This window comes from Pleurodeles waltl, unplaced genomic scaffold (assembly GCF_031143425.1).
Source record: "Pleurodeles waltl isolate 20211129_DDA unplaced genomic scaffold, aPleWal1.hap1.20221129 scaffold_54, whole genome shotgun sequence".
NCBI lineage: Eukaryota > Metazoa > Chordata > Amphibia > Caudata > Salamandridae > Pleurodeles > Pleurodeles waltl.
In genome coordinates, this window is record NW_027150248.1 from 2535279 (window position 1) to 2552871 (window position 17593).

Genomic DNA, 17593 nt, shown 5'->3' on the forward strand with positions numbered 1-17593 from the left:
GACCAGGATAATGTCTGAAAGACATCCACATCTGGTGGCTGAAATACACAGTCAGAAAATTGAAAATCTGGGATCAATCCCAGCTTCCCTGCTTGACCAAATTTTGTGATCCTAAGCAGACACTTTATTTCACAAAGCATACTGTTTGTTCATTATCACATATCAAATACATGATTTTAGGATCTATGATGTACAAAAAAATCTCTTGTTTACTAGACTAAAATTTGGCTTCATGTATAACAACAAACTAGCCTGCAGATAGGGTACACATGACTGACCTTTAGTTCACTGACTGCATTATTAGCAGGGCGGGGCAGGTTTAGCAGCCACATTTCCAGCTTGCCTTATGTGTGACATTTCCTAGTTCTCTGTGTCCTTATGTGTGACGTTTCATTGCCTTGTGTGTGACACTTTGAGTGACACTTTATCTCACATAGAACATAGCAATGGCATACATTACAGAAATGACCAACTTGTGTGCTCAGTAGTGGTCTAGGAATGTGCCTCAATCTAAATCTGTTTTTAGGGATTGCAACTGATAAAACCAGACGAGCATAAATCAATACAGAAAGGGTCTATTCATATTGATGGGACACACTGCAAACCCCAGCTGTAGTGAGGACAACCTGAGAATGCATGAACACAAGGAAAATAAAGCTTTGTTGAAGTACAAGCTGCAAGTTTGCAATTATTGAAAAAAGTAATTATCAATGCCATTCTGAAAAAGCACCAATGTCAAACTGACATAGTAGGCTCCACAGCCTGTACTTTCCCATCTTGCGACATACTGTACTTTTTGAGGGGATTGTTTTATAATTGCCGTCCCAAGCATACTGTCTTATCTGTTGTTTGGGAACACAAGATCTGTTTATAGACATCTCTTGCAGATAGGGTAATCAGAGGGGTTCCTACCAGATGTCATCAATGCTATTTATGCCACATGTCGCTTTTACACAGACCCAGCCTTCGAGTCCCCACGGAATTTGATCAAGAGACCTCATTCCAAGGTAACGAAGATTGTGGGGCTCTTTCCACAGACATAGTACTGGCAGATTAGGTTTATCACACCTAGCCCTCTTTCTGTTAGAGATCAGGTTTATCATGCTAGGGTGTTAGGGTACATTTCACAAGTATTTCGCGCCTTATGTTATTGCAAGATGGTGGGGGTCTTTGTACTCATGACTCTTGTTTTCACAATTTTGTATCTTGCACTGTTAATTATCCTAATCATTGCAGCCCATGCATTATACAGTAGATTGCAGTCTTTTTGATAAAACGTACTGAAAACTATACTGCATCTCTTTCATTGTCTGTGTGTGAATGAGACTTGTTGCTCTTGCGAGGAAAGGGTAATCTCAGTTTAACCACGAAAGTCCTGCGATGTTGCACTCTTGAGTCCATGCGTAAAGGCTACCACAAATCATTTTCTACTGATTGTGTTTTGGGTGAGGTACTGCTCGTGAGCCAAGAGGGTTGGGCTGACAGTTGCAACTTTTTGCAGGATTTGCCTAGTCGTCTACAAACAAAAGTACTGTCATTCCTAAACCAGCAGTTTTGCCTAGAGCAAGAGTCCAACTACGACAACTTTCAGTGCACTCCTGGTCAATTTGTCATCAAAAGACTATTTCATAAAAACTTGTAAAACAATCATGCTGCTAGAGCAGGTAAATTTGCTTTCAGACATAATTTAAGAAGAAAGTAATCAGTGGTTTCATAACAAGTGGAATCTATTCACTAAAAACGATGTTCTCCCATTTTTATATGATAAATTAATCAGTTTTTGTTATTTTTACATGGGCTGGGATGTATACGCTGAATGTGCTTAAAGTGTGGCATTTTATGCTCTCTCTCACTCCAACCCTCTCTACTCCCATCAGTTGTTTCCCAGTTTTAGTAAGGAGGAGCTGCCCAGCCCTGTGAAGTCCCCTCACATCTCCTCAGAGCACCCCTGCTTCCCTCTGCTGCAGGGGGTGAAGTGTCTGGCAGGTAATACTGCACTGGGGGAGGGGAGCATAAGTGAAGTCTGAATGGGAGCTTCTGAAGGCTGTGAGAAGCCTAGAGGCAGTGGTGCTGTGCATACTCCAGGCCAGAGACAAGGGGGTGAAAAGACCTGGACAGACGGAAACTGAGACACAGTAACACGGACAGACGGACACTGAGACACAGTAACAGGGACAGACAGACACTGAGACACAGTAACAGGGACAGACAGACACTGAGACACAGTAACATGCGCTTATGTACAGACACAGGGCATAATGGCATGAGCAGGCAGACACTGCAACTTAATGCAGACATGGACACTGACACACACAGGCACAGTAACAGGTGCATAAAGAGATAATTAGGCTGCCCCTACAACTTAATGCAGACACAGACAGATGGACACTGAGACACAAAGACACAGTATTACGGACAGATGGACACTGAGACACACAGACACAGTAACAGGTGCTTAAAGACATGAGCAGGCAGCCACTGCAACTTAATGCAGACACGGACAGACGGACACTGAGACACACAGATAGAGTAAAACGGACGCACGGACACTGAGACACACAGACAAGTAACAGGTGCATAAAGACATGAGCAGGCTGCCACTACAACTTAATGCTGACACGGACAGACGGACACTGAGACACAAAGACACAGTAACAGGCACTAAGTACAGGCACAGGGCATAAAGAGATGAGCTGGCAGCCACTGCAACCTAATGCAGACATGGACAGACGGACACTGAGACACAGTAACAGGTGGCTATGTACAGACACGGGGCATAAAGACATGAGCAGGCTGCCACTGCAACTTAATGCAGACAGACGGACACTGAGACACAGACACAGTAACAGGCGCATAAAGACATGAGCAGGCTGCAACTACAACTTAATGCAGACATTGCCAGACGGACACTGGGACACACAGACACAGTAACAAGCTCTATGTACAGACACAGAGCATAAAGACATGAGCAGGCAGCCACTACAACTTAATGCAGACACGGACAGACGGACACTGACACACAGACACAGTAACAGGTGCATAAAGAGATGAGCAGACTGCCACTACAACTTAATGCAGACACGGACACTGAGCTACACACACACAGTAACAGGTGCTTATGTACAGACACAGGGCATAATGGCATGAGCAGGCAGCCACTGCAACTTAATGCTGACACGGACAGACGGACACTGGGACACACAGACACAGTAACAAGCTCTATGTACAGACACATGGCATAATGGCATGAGCAGGCAGCCACTGCAACTTAAAGCTGACACGGACAGACGGACACTTAAAGACACAGACACAGTTACAGGAGCATAAAGACATGAGCAGGCTGCCACTACAACTTAATGCAGACATGGACAGACAGACACTGAGACACAGACGTAGGTGCATAGAGACATGAGCAGGCTGCCACTACAACTTAATGCAAACACGGACAAATGGCCACTGAGACACTAAGACACAGTAAGACTGACAGACGGACACTGAGACACACAGACACAGTAACATATGCTTAAACACCTTAGCAGGCTGCCACTACAACTTAATGCTGATATAGAGCATAAAGGCAGGGGCCAGGGCACACACACCTAAACCAATATGTGGGGCATAAAGGGATGGGTGAACTTGCACTGAGAATTACAAACACGGGGCAGAAAGACAGAAACTGAAAGTTAGAGAAAGGTAGACCAAAAAAGGGTGAAAGGCTTAAAAAATTAATGTGACCTTGTGTGAAGTAACTTGTGCTCATGTCAAGTGCGCCAATGCTTGTGGGTCGCGGCAGGGCTACATAAAACCACAAAAATAAATCTTTACCTTCCACAGCATCAGGAGTTAGACTAACGCTATGAGTCAGCCCTGCCAAGTACCACGCATCAGGAGTTAGACTAACGTTATGAGACAGCCCTGCCAAGTGCCACGCATCAGGAGTTAGACTAAGGCAATAAGACATCCCTGCTATGCGTGGGGTGCCTCCCCGAAAAACAGTGAAAGGTGGCAGCTGCTTGTTTATTGGAGAAGACACTCGTTGCCAAATTCACGTGATCGGGGAAGGGGGCAGGTTTACTCTATGATCCATTTCCTTTAAGGAAGCTGATAGCCACGTTCGTGGCTACGCTGGAAAGTACTAAGTAACTCCGTGTCACCAGAGCAATGCGAGTGCGCCCTCTCACGGCGGCTCTGTAAAACATGATATCCACGTTGGTGGCTGCACTGGAAAGTGTTATGTAATTCTGTGTCACAGCAGCTCTGTAAAAAATGCCTGGCAGCACAGACAACCGAGCATGCTGGAGTCATTGTGTGCAAACAAATGCAGCGCCTCGTGATCTCACAAAATCAGAGGGGCTCCAATTATGCGTGACTAATGCACCTTAGTGCGGTGATGCGCACACCCGCACTAAAATGCGTGAGTCTAACTCCTGATGCGTGGTACCTGCAGGGCAGGAATGCGTCTCAGCTCACGTTTAAAACCCCTCTCTTTCAGTTTCAGGGTCCCTCTCTCAGGCCGCGGAGCGGGGAGACCCCGAACCCAGAGGGATCAACAAACTGAAGAGAACTCACCTCAGGCAGGAGTCCGGGAGAACCATCAGCACTGGAGGCAAAGAGCAGGAGGGAGCGGCCGGAAGTGATGTCAGCATCCGCTGCTGGTGCTGTCTCTGCCGCCGCTGACCCGGAAGAGGAAACCCTTCTCCCTCTCACGAGAGGGAGTTTCTGGTCTCAGGTTCCGAGTTATGAAGAGACGATGCTTGTTCTGTGATCAGATAGAAAAGCAGCTCGAGTTGAACAGATCTTTTTAAGAAGAGAAAAAAGGATATTTAGTAAACGACAATGTTTGCCCCCAGCACAGGGTCCTGGCCGACCACTAACAGGGACAGAAGGCTCTACTTCCGGGTCAGCGGAAGCAGAGACAGCACCAGCAGCGGATGCTGACATCACTTCCGGTCTCTCCCTTTGTGTCCAGCCTGCTGCAGAGGAGGAAGGACCCCCTGTCTGTCTGTGCAGTTATCTTCATCTTCAGACCCTCAGAGACCCCCCCTCAGGCCCCAAATCTGCACCTGCCCCCCCCCAGCCCCAGGAGGAGGAGAGAGCCTGGAAATGTCTGCACAGGTTTCTGCTCAGGTAGGAGATTGTCAGCACCTTCTGCTGTGTTTGTAGAAATAGACTGATAATGCTGGAGGAAATCTCTGCCAGGAGCCGGGCTGAGCTGGGGTCTTCTACCCGGGGGCCTCTGGGGGCTTTCCTTCCGGCCCTGGGGGTGTTTGTGGGCATCATTTGTGTTAAAAAGGGGATCTGTGCACTGCATCTTACTGCACTGTGAGGAATCTGTGCCACTGCATCGTACTACACTATGTGGAATCTGTGTACTGCATCTTACTGCACTGTGAGGAATCTGTGCACTGCACTGCATCTTACTGCACTTTGAGGAGTCTGTACACAATTCACTGCATCTTGCTGCACTATGAGGAATCTGTGCACACTGCACTGCATCTGACTTCACTGTGAGGAATGTCTGCCAGGAGCCAGACTGGGCTGGGCTTTTCTATCCGTGGACTTCTGGGGGGCTTTCTCTCCTGCCCTGGAGGTATTTATGGAGATCATTTTTGTTAAGGTGTGGATCTGTGTGGTGCACTGCATCTTAATGCACTTTGAGAAATCTGTGCACTGCATCTTACTGCACTGCAAAGAATCTGTGTGCACTGCATCTTACTGCACTGTGAGGAATCTGTGCACACTGCAATGCATCTTACTGCACTATGAGGGGTATGGGCACTGTACTGCATCATACTGCACTGTGAGGAATCTGTGCACTGCATCTTACTGCACTGTGAGGAATCTGTGCACACTGCACTGCATCTTACTGCACTATGAGGGATCTGTGAACTGCACTGCATCTTACTGCACTGCGAGGAATCTGTGCACTGTGCTGCATCTTACTGCACTGAGAGATCTGTGCACTGCATCCTACTGCACTGTGAGTAATCTGTGCACGGCATCCTACTGCACTGCAAGGAATCTGTGCACTGCACTGCATCTTACTGCACTGAGGAATTTGTGCACCGCACTGCATCTTACTATACTGAGGGATCTGTGCACTGCACTGCATCTTACTGCACTGTGAGGAATCTGTACACTGCACTGTATATTACTGCACTGAGGGATCTGTGCACTGCATCTTACTGCATTGTGAGGAATATGTGCACTGCACTGCATCTCACTGCACTGTTTGGAATCAGTGTACCATGCACTGCATCTTACTTCACTAGGAGGAATCTGTGCACACTGCGCTGCATCTTACTACACTATGAGGAAACTGTGCACCGCATTGCATCTTACTGCACTCTGAGGAATCTGTGCACTGCATTAGATAATTGTACCTAAAATTTAGAAGCAGAACTCTCCCTGTCCTTTCCAATCCTAAAGCCTGGCATAAGGACTCGGATGCTACTGACCAGTGTGATTGTACCATTAGAGGAGCTGAACAATCTCATGGTGGCCATTGTTTATAAATCACATTACTAGGCATTGCAAGGAGACACTGACAGTTTGTTATCAATCAGATGTAAAAGTTATTTTTTTTGCCTACAGCAGCCGACTTACAGGTGGCGTAGAAGGCAATGAGATCAATAAGTCATGGACAAAAATATGAATGACTGCACTATCAACCAGGGAGTTGAGGCACTAACTTCACTTCAAAAATTCATTTTAGCTGTGCTACATAAATATAATCATGTGATGTAGTTGAAATTGTCATTTAAATTGTATTTTAAACTTGTTTCGTTTTTTTTATTATTAGGCTTTTATTAAGAAGAAATGATAATTTTTGCTGTTATTCCCTGTTAGTCCTCTGCATCCTTCTGAGTGGTCTCTGAGGTTCCATTCCACACATCTTTGATTTAGGTCAGTGGACCTCGCACTGGGTCCCCAAACAGAAGTTCGAAGTAACAGAACCCTACTTATTTCTTTGCAATATTTCTGACAAAAAATAAGCAACGTAGCAGGAGAAAATTCCACTTCCTCATTTGGGAGGGGTATAACTTGGAGAAGTGGTAGTTAACAACAAGTTGCTCCCACAGCTCTGTAAATGTAGATATTATTCTACCAGTCAGAAATCACTTTCATAAGAAATCCATCCCTTGAGTGTCCTACTACAGTTGTGCTCCTCCAAGGTACCTCTTTTAGATACATGGTGGCATGATCCACCAAAACCAGCATTTACTTGTTATCTGATGTTCAGGGGGTGTCAGATCTCACAACAGCTCAAACACTACACCTTCTAATGTTGTTGGCACCAACAGTGTCTTGGGCTTAATAGCAAACTCTGTGACCTGCATCCTGGGAGTGATAATGAGACTCTCTACGTTTCAAGCCTCTATTCCCCTCCAGAAGGCCTCCAGCCAAGAAAGTACCTGTGGATTACATTTGCTGCTACACAGGTACCCTTTCTAGAACCGCAAGCCCTGTTCAGCCCCTAGAACAGCCAGCACCACTCTGCACACCAGCATTGCGGACCAGGTAAAATTGATCTGACTGTGGGTACTTGCCCCTAGGGCCCCAAAGAACTTAACTTCTAATGTGTTCCCCAGAACTCACCCCACAAGTAACCGATTGCGTACTTTTCTTACATTGACTTCAGTTATAAGAATTGCCAGCAGTGATTTATCTATTGTTTAAAAATTCACAAGCCCAGTTAACTGCATTTTATTGCAAATGTTTTGGTGTCTAAAATAATATGAAAATACACTTTATTTTTATAAATTGGCATCGGATTTCTTTCGAATTGTGTAATTTACTTATTCTCCACGTTGTTGTTGTAAAATGCTTTACACATGTGCCTCCAAGTAGTCTGACTGCTCTTTGCCACTCTCCCAAGACTGAGCTAGGGTTTGGGTTTACTGGTGTGTATCCAAGGTCCACTACTGGGTATTGTGTTAGTAATACATGGTAAGACTCTGTAGGAAAGTACCATCTTGCCTGGCATGTTACCCCCATTTTTCACTGTATATATGTTGTTTTAGTTGTATGTGTCACTGGGACCCTGGTAACCCAGGGCCCCAGTGCTCATAAGTGTGCCTGAATGTGTTACCTGTGTAGTGACTAACTGTCTCACTGAGGCTCTGCTAATCAGAACCTCAGTGGTTATGCTCTCTCATTTCTTTCCAAATTGTCACTAACAGGCTAGTGACCATTTTTACCAATTTACATTGGCTTACTGGAACACCCTTATAATTCCCTAGTATATGGTACTGAGGTACCCAGGGTATTGGGGTTCCAGGAGATCCCTATGGGCTGCAGCATTTCTTTTGCCACCCATAGGGAGCTCTGACAAATCTTACACAGGCCTGCCACTGCAGCCTGAGTGAAATAACGTCCACGTTATTTCACAGCCATTTTACACTGCACTTAAGTAACTTATAAGTCACCTATATGTCTAACCTTTACCTGGTAAAGGTTAGGTGCAAAGTTACTTAGTGTGAGGGCACCCTGGCACTAGCCAAGGTGCCCCCCACATTGTTCAGAGCCAATTCCCTGAACTTTGTGAGTGCGGGGACACCATTACACGCGTGCACTACATATAGGTCACTACCTATATGTAGCTTCACCATGGTAACTCCGAATATGGCCATGTAACATGTCTATGATCATGGAATTGGCCCCTCTATGCCATCCTGGCATTGTTGGTACAATTCCATGATCCCAGTGGTCTGTAGCACAGACCCTGGTACTGCCAAACTGCCCTTCCTGGGGTTTCACTGCAGCTGCTGCCAACCCCTCAGACAGGCATCTGCCCTCCTGGGGTCCAGCCAGGCCTGGCCCAGGATGGCAGAACAAAGAACTTCCTCTGAGAGAGGGTGTGACCCCCTCTCCCTTTGGAAAATGGTGTGAAGGCAGGGGAGGAGTAGCCTCTCCCAGCCTCTGGAAATGCTTTGTTGGGCACAGATGTGCCCAATTCTGCATAAGCCAGTCTACACCGGTTCAGAGACCCCTTAGCCCCTGCTCTGGCGCGAAACTGGACAAAGGAAAGGGGAGTGACCACTCCCCTGACCTGCACCTCCCCTGGGAGGTGTCCAGAGCTCCTCCAGTGTGCTCCAGACCTCTGCCATCTTGGAAACAGAGGTGCTGCTGGCACACTGGACTGCTCTGAGTGGCCAGTGCCACCAGGTGACGTCAGAGACTCCTGCTGATAGGCTCCTTCAGGTGTTAGTAGCCTTTCCTCTCTCCTAGGTAGCCAAACCCTCTTTTCTGGCTATTTAGGGTCTCTGTCTCTGGGGAAACTTTAGATAACGAATGCATGAGCTCAGCCGAGTTCCTCTGCATCTCTCTCTTCACCTTCTGATAAGGAAACGACCGCTGACTGCGCTGGAAGCCTGCAAACCTGCAACATAGTAGCAAAGACGACTACTGCAACTCTGTAACGCTTATCCTGCCGCCTTCTCGACTGTTTTCCTGCTTGTGCATGCTGTGGGGGTAGCCTGCCTCCTCTCTGCACCAGAAGCTCCGAAGAAATCTCCCGTGGGTCGACGGAATCTTCCCCCTGCAACCGCAGGCACCAAAAAGCTGCATTACCGGTCCCTTGGGTCTCCTCTCAGCACGACGAGCGAGGTCCCTCGAATCCAGCGACTCTGTCCAAGTGACCCCCACAGTCCAGTGACTCTTCAGCCCAAGTTTGGTGGAGGTAAGTCCTTGCCTCACCTCGCTGGGCTGCATTGCTGGGAACCGCGTCTTTGCAGCTACTCCGGCCCCTGTGCACTTCCGGCGGAAATCCTTCGTGCACAGCCAAGCCTGGGTCCACGGCACTCTAACCTGCATTGCACGACTTTCTAAGTTGGTCTCCGGCGACGTGGGACTCCTTTGTGCAACTTCGGCGAGCACCGTTTCACGCATCCTCGTAGTGCCTGTTTCTGGCACTTCTCCGGGTGCTACCTGCTTCAGTGAGGGCTCTTTGTCTTGCTCGACGTCCCCTCTCTCTGCAGGTCCAATTTGCGACCTCCTGGTCCCTCCTGGGCCCCAGCAGCGTCCAAAAACGCCAAACGCACGATTTGCGTGTAGCAAGGCTTGTTGGCGTCCTTCCGGCGGGAAAACACTTCTGCACGACTCTCCAAGGCGAGAGGGATCCGTCCACCAAAGGGGAAGTCTCTAGCCCTTTTCGTTCCTGCAGAAACCTCAGCTTCTTCTGTCCAGTCGAAGCTTCTTTGCACCCGCAGCTGGCATTTCCTGGGCATCTGCCCATCTCCGACTTGCTTGTGACTTTTGGGCTTGGTCCCCTTGTTCCACAGGTACCCTAGATTGGAAATCCACAGTTGTTGCATTGCTGGTTTGTGTCTTTCCTGCATTATTCCTCTAACACGACTATTTTGTCCTTAGGGGAACTTTAGTGCACTTTGCACTCACTTTTCAGGGTCTTGGGGAGGGTTATTTTTCTAACTCTCACTATTTTCTAATAGTCCCAGCGACCCTCTACAAGGTCACATAGGTTTGGGGTCCATTCGTGGTTCGCATTCCACTTTTGGAGTATATGGTTTGTGTTGCCCCTATCCCTATGTTTCCCCATTGCATCCTATTGTAACTATACATTGTTTGCACTGTTTTCTAAGACTATACTGCATATTTTTGCTATTGTGTATATATATCTTGTGTATATTTCCTATCCTCTCACTGAGGGTACACTCTAAGATACTTTGGCATATTGTCATAAAAATAAAGTACCTTTATTTTTAGTATAACTGTGTATTGTGTTTTCTTATGATATTGTGCATATGACACTAAGTGGTACTGTAGTAGCTTCACACGTCTCCTAGTTCAGCCTAAGCTGCTCTGCTAAGCTACCATTATCTATCAGCCTAAGCTGCTAGACACCCTATACACTAATAAGGGATAACTGGGCCTGGTGCAAGGTGCAAGTACCCCTTGGTACTCACTACAAGCCAGTCCAGCCTCCTACATTGGTTGTGCAGTGGTGGGATAAGTGCTTGAGACTACTTACCACTCTTGTCATTGTACTTTTCATAAGAGAAAAATATACAAAACAAGGTCAGTGTATATACACATAGCCAAAAAGTTTTGCATTTCCTCTTTTCACTCTTTTCTAAGTGCTGAAAAGTACTCCTAAACTTTCAAAAAGTTCTTAAAAGTTTAAAAAGTTTTTTTCTGTCTTTCCAAAAAGTTCTGAAAACTTTTTTCTCTTTTTCTATCACTTTAACTCTCTCTAAAAAATGTCTGGCACAGGCCAAAGTGTTGATCTGTCCAAACTTGCATATGACAACCTTAGCTGGAAAAAAGCAAGGAGTCTCTGTATAGAGAGAGGTTTGAGTGTAGGGAAGAATCCTGCCTTGGAACTGTTAATTAACATGCTTAGAGAACAGGATAAGGCCATAGGTGCCCCATCTGTTGAAAAAGTACCTAATAGTTCCCAATCTGATTCAGGGACTCCCCCAGGAAAAGATTCAGGGAAGAAACTTCCTAGCCTGCCCATTACTAGACAATCTAGCATAGATGGTAATGATGATGAGCCACACCAAAGAAATAGTGTAGTCTCACATCATAGCAAAAGCATTTATTCTCACCATACTGGTAGTAATGTTTCTGTAAACCAAGCTGTTAAGTTGGCTTCTGTAAGGGACAGGTCTCCTTCTGTTCATTCCCATCATAGCTCTGTTTCTAGAAATGTCCCTCCCACCAACCCTGATGACAGAATGTTAGAGAGGGAACTCAATAAGTTGAGGGTGGAACAAACCAGACTGAAGCTTAAAAAGCAACAGCTGGATTTGGATAGACAGTCTTTTGAATTAGAGAAGGAAAGACAGAAGTTGGGTTTAGATACCCATGGTGGCAGCAGCAGTATTCCCCATAGTCATCCTGCAAAAGAGCATGATTCCAGGAATCTGCACAAGATAGTTCCCCCTTATAAGGAGGGGGATGACATTAACAAGTGGTTTGCTGCACTTGAGAGGGCCTGTGTTGTACAGGATGTCCCTCAAAGGCAGTGGGCTGCTATCCTATGGCTATCATTTAGTGGAAAAGGTAGGGATAGGCTCCTTACTGTAAAAGAAAATGATGCTAATAATTTCCAAGTTCTTAAGAATGCACTCCTGGATGGTTATGGCTTAACCACTGAACAGTACAGGATAAAGTTCAGAGAGACCAAAAAGGAGTCTTCACAAGACTGGGTTGATTTCATTGACCAGGCAGTGAAGGCCTTGGAGGGGTGGTTACATGGCAGTAAAGTTACTGATTATGACAGCCTGTATAACTTGATCCTGAGAGAGCATATTCTTAATAATTGTGTGTCTGATTTGTTGCACCAGTACTTGGTGGACTCAGATCTGACCTCTCCCCAAGAATTGGGAAAGAAGGCAGACAAATGGGTCAGAACAAGAGTGAACAGAAAAGTTCATACAGGGGGTGACAAAGATGGCAACAAAAAGAAGGATGGTAAGTCTTCTGACAAGGGTGGGGACAAATCTAAAAATGAGTCTTCATCAGGCCCACAAAAACACTCTGGTGGGGGTGGTGGGTCCAAATCCTCCTTTAATCAGAACAAGGAAAAGAAACCATGGTGCTATTTATGTAAAATAAAAGGCCATTGGACAACAGATCCCAGTTGTCCAAAGAAAGGCACCACAGCTCCTACCACTACAACCCCTACTGCTACACCTAGTGTCCCTACTAATAGCAGTGGTGGTGGGAGCAAACCTACTAATAGCCAATCCAAGGGAGTAGCTGGGCTCACTTTTGGTAATTTAGTTGGGGTTGGTCTGATTAGGGAGACCACAGAGGCTACTTTAGTCTCTGAAGGGGCTATTGATTTAGCCACTTTGGTTGCTTGCCCCCATAACTTGGAGAAGTACAAGCAACTAACCCTAATAAATGGTGTTGAGGTCCAGGCCTACAGGGACACAGGTGCCAGTGTCACAATGGTGATTGAGAAACTGGTGCACCCTGAACAACACATACTTGGACACCAGTACCAAGTAACCGATGCTCACAACATAACACAAAGCCACCCCATGGCTGTTGTAAATCTCAACTGGGGGGGGTAACTGGTCCAAAGAAAGTTGTGGTAGCTTCAGATTTACCTGTAGACTGTCTATTAGGGAATGATTTGGAGACATCAGCTTGGTCAGATGTGGAGTTGGAGGCCCATGCAGCAATGCTGGGCATCCCAGGGCATATTTTTGCTTTGACAAGGGCTCAGGCCAAAAAGCAAAAAGGACAGGGAAGCTTGGATCCTGGAACAATGGACCAAGTGCTCCCTAAAGCTAGGGCTAGTAGAAGCAAACCACTTCCTACTATCCCTCCCTCTACAGTGGATTCTACTTCTGAGGAAGAAGAATTCCCTCCCTGTGCAGAACCTACACCAGAGGAGCTGGAAGCAGACACTGCTGAGCTTTTGGGTGAAGGGGGGCCTGCCAGGGAGGAGCTGAGTGTGGCACAGCAAACCTGTCCCACATTAGAGGGTCTCAGACAGCAAGCTGTCAAACAGGCTAATGGGGATGTCAGTGACTCTCACAGAGTTTACTGGGAGGACAACCTCTTGTACACTGAGCATAGGGATCCTAAACCTGGAGCTGCCAGGAGATTAGTGATTCCTCAGGAGTACAGAAAGTTCCTCCTAACACTGGCACATGACATTCCCTTAGCTGGGCACCTGGGTCAAATGAAAACTTGGGACAGATTGGTACCATTGTTTCATTGGCCTAGGATGTCTGAGGACACAAAGGAATTTTGTAAGTCCTGTGAAACCTGTCAAGCCAGTGGCAAGACAGGTGGCACCCCAAAGGCACCCCTTATCCCACTGCCTGTGGTTGGGGTTCCCTTTGAAAGGGTAGGGGTTGACATAGTTGGCCCCCTTGACCCTCCTACTGCTTCAGGCAATAGGTTTATCTTGGTGGTAGTGGACCATGCCACAAGATATCCTGAAGCTATTCCTTTAAGGACCACTACAGCTCCTGCAGTGGCAAAGGCCCTCCTGGGAATATTTTCCAGGGTGGGCTTCCCAAAGGAAGTAGTATCAGACAGAGGAAGCAATTTCATGTCTGCATACTTAAAGGCCATGTGGAAGGAGTGTGGTGTAACTTACAAGTTCACAACACCCTATCATCCACAAACAAATGGACTGGTGGAGAGATTTAATAAAACTCTCAAAGGCATGATTATGGGTCTCCCTGAAAAACTCCGCAGGAGATGGGATATCCTTCTACCATGCCTCCTTTTTGCCTACAGGGAGGTACCCCAGAAAGGAGTGGGCTTCAGCCCCTTTGAACTTCTTTTTGGACACCATGTTAGGGGTCCACTCACACTTGTAAAGGAGGGTTGGGAACAACCTTTAAAAGCTCCTAAGCAGGATATTGTGGATTATGTACTTGGCCTCAGATCAAGGATGGCTGAGTACATGAAAAAGGCCAGTAAAAACCTTCAGGCCAGCCAAGAGCTCCAGAAGCAATGGCATGACCAGAAGGCTGTTTTGGTTCAGTACCAACCAGGGCAGAAAGTGTGGGTCTTGGAGCCTGTGGCCCCAAGAGCACTCCAAGATAAATGGAGTGGTCCCCACACAATTGTTGAAAAGAAGGGTGAAGTCACCTACTTGGTTGACTTAGGCACTGCCAGGAGTCCCCTTAGGGTGCTCCATGTCAACCGCCTGAAACCCTACTATGACAGGGCTGATCTCACCCTGCTCATGGCAACAGATGAGGGACAGGAAGAAGACAGTGATCCTCTACCTGATCTCTTCTCTTCCACAGATCAAGATGCTCTTGTGGAAGGTGTAGTTTTGGCTGATTGTCTTACTGCTGAGCAGAAAGACAATTGCAGAAACCTCCTAGGACAATTTTCAGAACTCTTCTCCACTGTGCCAGGCACCACTTCTTGGTGTGAGCACACTATAGATACTGGAGACAGTTTACCTGTCAAAAGTAAGATCTATAGGCAGCCTGACCATGTCAGGGAATGCATAAAGCAAGAAGTTCAGAAAATGTTGGAACTAGGAGTGGTTGAGCACTCTGACAGTCCATGGGCTTCTCCTGTGGTACTGGTAACAAAACCCAATTCTAAAGATGGAAAGAAGGAAATGCGGTTTTGTGTAGACTATAGAGGTCTCAACTTAGTAACCAAAACTGATGCTCACCCTATACCCAGGGCAGATGAGCTTATAGATACACTGGCATCTGCCAAGTATCTAAGCACTTTTGATTTGACTGCAGGGTATTGGCAGATCAAATTGTCAGAAGATGCTAAACCTAAGACTGCATTTTCTACCATTGGAGGACATTACCAGTTTACTGTAATGCCTTTTGGTTTGAAAAATGCACCTGCCACTTTTCAGAGGTTGGTGAACACAGTCCTGCAAGGGCTGGAAGCTTTCAGTGCAGCATATTTGGATGATATAGCTGTCTTTAGCTCCAGCTGGGATGATCACCTGGTCCACCTATGGAAAGTTTTGGAGGCTCTGCAAAAGGCAGGCCTCACTATCAAGGCTTCAAAGTGCCAGATAGGGCAGGGTAAGGTGGTTTATCTGGGACACCTTGTTGGTGGGGAACAGATTGCACCACTTCAGGGGAAAATCCAAACTATTATTGATTGGGTTCCCCCTACCACTCAGACTCAGGTGAGAGCCTTCCTAGGCCTCACTGGGTACTACAGGAGGTTCATTAAGAACTATGGCTCCATTGCAGCCCCTCTTAATGACCTCACATCCAAGAAAATGCCTAAAAAGGTATTATGGACAGCAAGCTGTCAGAAAGCTTTTGAGGAGCTGAAGCAGGCCATGTGCTCTGCACCTGTCCTGAAAAGCCCTTGTTACTCTAAAAAATTCTATGTCCAAACTGATGTATCTGAATTAGGAGTAGGGGCAGTCCTATCACAACTTAATTCTGAGGGCCAGGATCAACCTGTTGCTTTTATTAGTAGAAGGTTGACCCCTAGAGAAAAGCGTTGGTCTGCCATTGAGAGGGAGGCCTTTGCTGTGGTCTGGGCTCTGAAGAAGTTGAGGCCATACCTGTTTGGCACTCACTTCATTGTTCAGACAGACCACAAACCTCTACTTTGGCTAAAACAAATGAAAGGTGAAAATCCTAAATTGTTGAGGTGGTCCATATCCTTACAGGGAATGGACTATACAGTGGAACATAGACCTGGGAGTAGCCACTCCAATGCAGATGGACTCTCCAGATATTTCCACTTAGACAATGAAGACTCATCAGGTCATGGCTAGTCTTATTGTCCTTCGTTTGGGGGGGGGGGTTGTGTAGGAAAGTACCATCTTGCCTGGCATGTTACCCCCATTTTTCACCGTATATATGTTGTTTTAGTTGTATGTGTCACTGGGACCCTGGTAACCCAGGGCCCCAGTGCTCATAAGTGTGCCTGAATGTGTTACCTGTGTAGTGACTAACTGTCTCACTGAGGCTCTGCTAATCAGAACCTCAGTGGTTATGCTCTCTCATTTCTTTCCAAATTGTCACTAACAGGCTAGTGACCATTTTTACCAATTTACATTGGCTTACTGGAACACCCTTATAATTCCCTAGTATATGGTACTGAGGTACCCAGGGTATTGGGGTTCCAGGAGATCCCTATGGGCTGCAGCATTTCTTTTGCCACCCATAGGGAGCTCTGACAAATCTTACACAGGCCTGCCACTGCAGCCTGAGTGAAATAACGTCCACGTTATTTCACAGCCATTTTACACTGCACTTAAGTAACTTATAAGTCACCTATATGTCTAACCTTTACCTGGTAAAGGTTAGGTTCAAAGTTACTTAGTGTGCGGGCACGCTGGCACTAGCCAAGGTGCCCCCACATTGTTCAGAGCCAATTCCCTGAACTTTGTGAGTGCGGGGACACCATTACACGCGTGCACTACATATAGGTCACTACCTATATGTAGCTTCACCATGGTAACTCCGAATATGGCCATGTAACATGTCTATGATCATGGAATTGCCCCCTCTATGCCATCCTGGCATTGTTGGTACAATTCCATGATCCCAGTGGTCTGTAGCACAGACCCTGGTACTGCCAAACTGCCCTTTTTGGGGTTTCACTGCAGCTGCTGCTGCTGCCAACCCCTCAGACAGGCATCTGCCCTCCTGGGGTCCAGCCAGGCCTGGCCCAGGATGGCAGAACAAAGAACTTCCTCTGAGAGAGGGTGTGACACCCTCTCCCTTTGGAAAATGGTGTGAAGGCAGGGGAGGAGTAGCCTCCCCCAGCCTCTGGAAATGCTTTGTTGGGCACAGATGTGCCCAATTCTGCATAAGCCAGTCTACACCGGTTCAGAGACCCCTTAGCCCCTGCTCTGGCGCGAAACTGGACAAAGGAAAGGGGAGTGACCACTCCCCTGACCTGCACCTCCCCTGGGAGGTGTCCAGAGCTCCTCCAGTGTGCTCCAGACCTCTGCCATCTTGGAAACAGAGGTGCTGCTGGCACACTGGACTGCTCTGAGTGGCCAGTGCCACCAAGTGACGTCAGAGACTCCTGCTGATAGGCTCCATCAGGTGTTAGTAGCCTTTCCTCTCTCCTAGGTAGCCAAACCCTCTTTTCTGGCTATTTAGGGTCTCTGTCTCTGGGGAAACTTTAGATAACGAATGCA

General features: G+C 46.9%; 1 pseudogene; it reads left to right on the plus strand.

Moving 5' to 3' along the window:
• The first annotated feature begins 4703 nt into the window (after positions 1-4703).
• Positions 4704-17593, plus strand: part of LOC138278710 (zinc finger protein 208-like) — a 236817-nt pseudogene continuing 223927 nt past the window's right edge.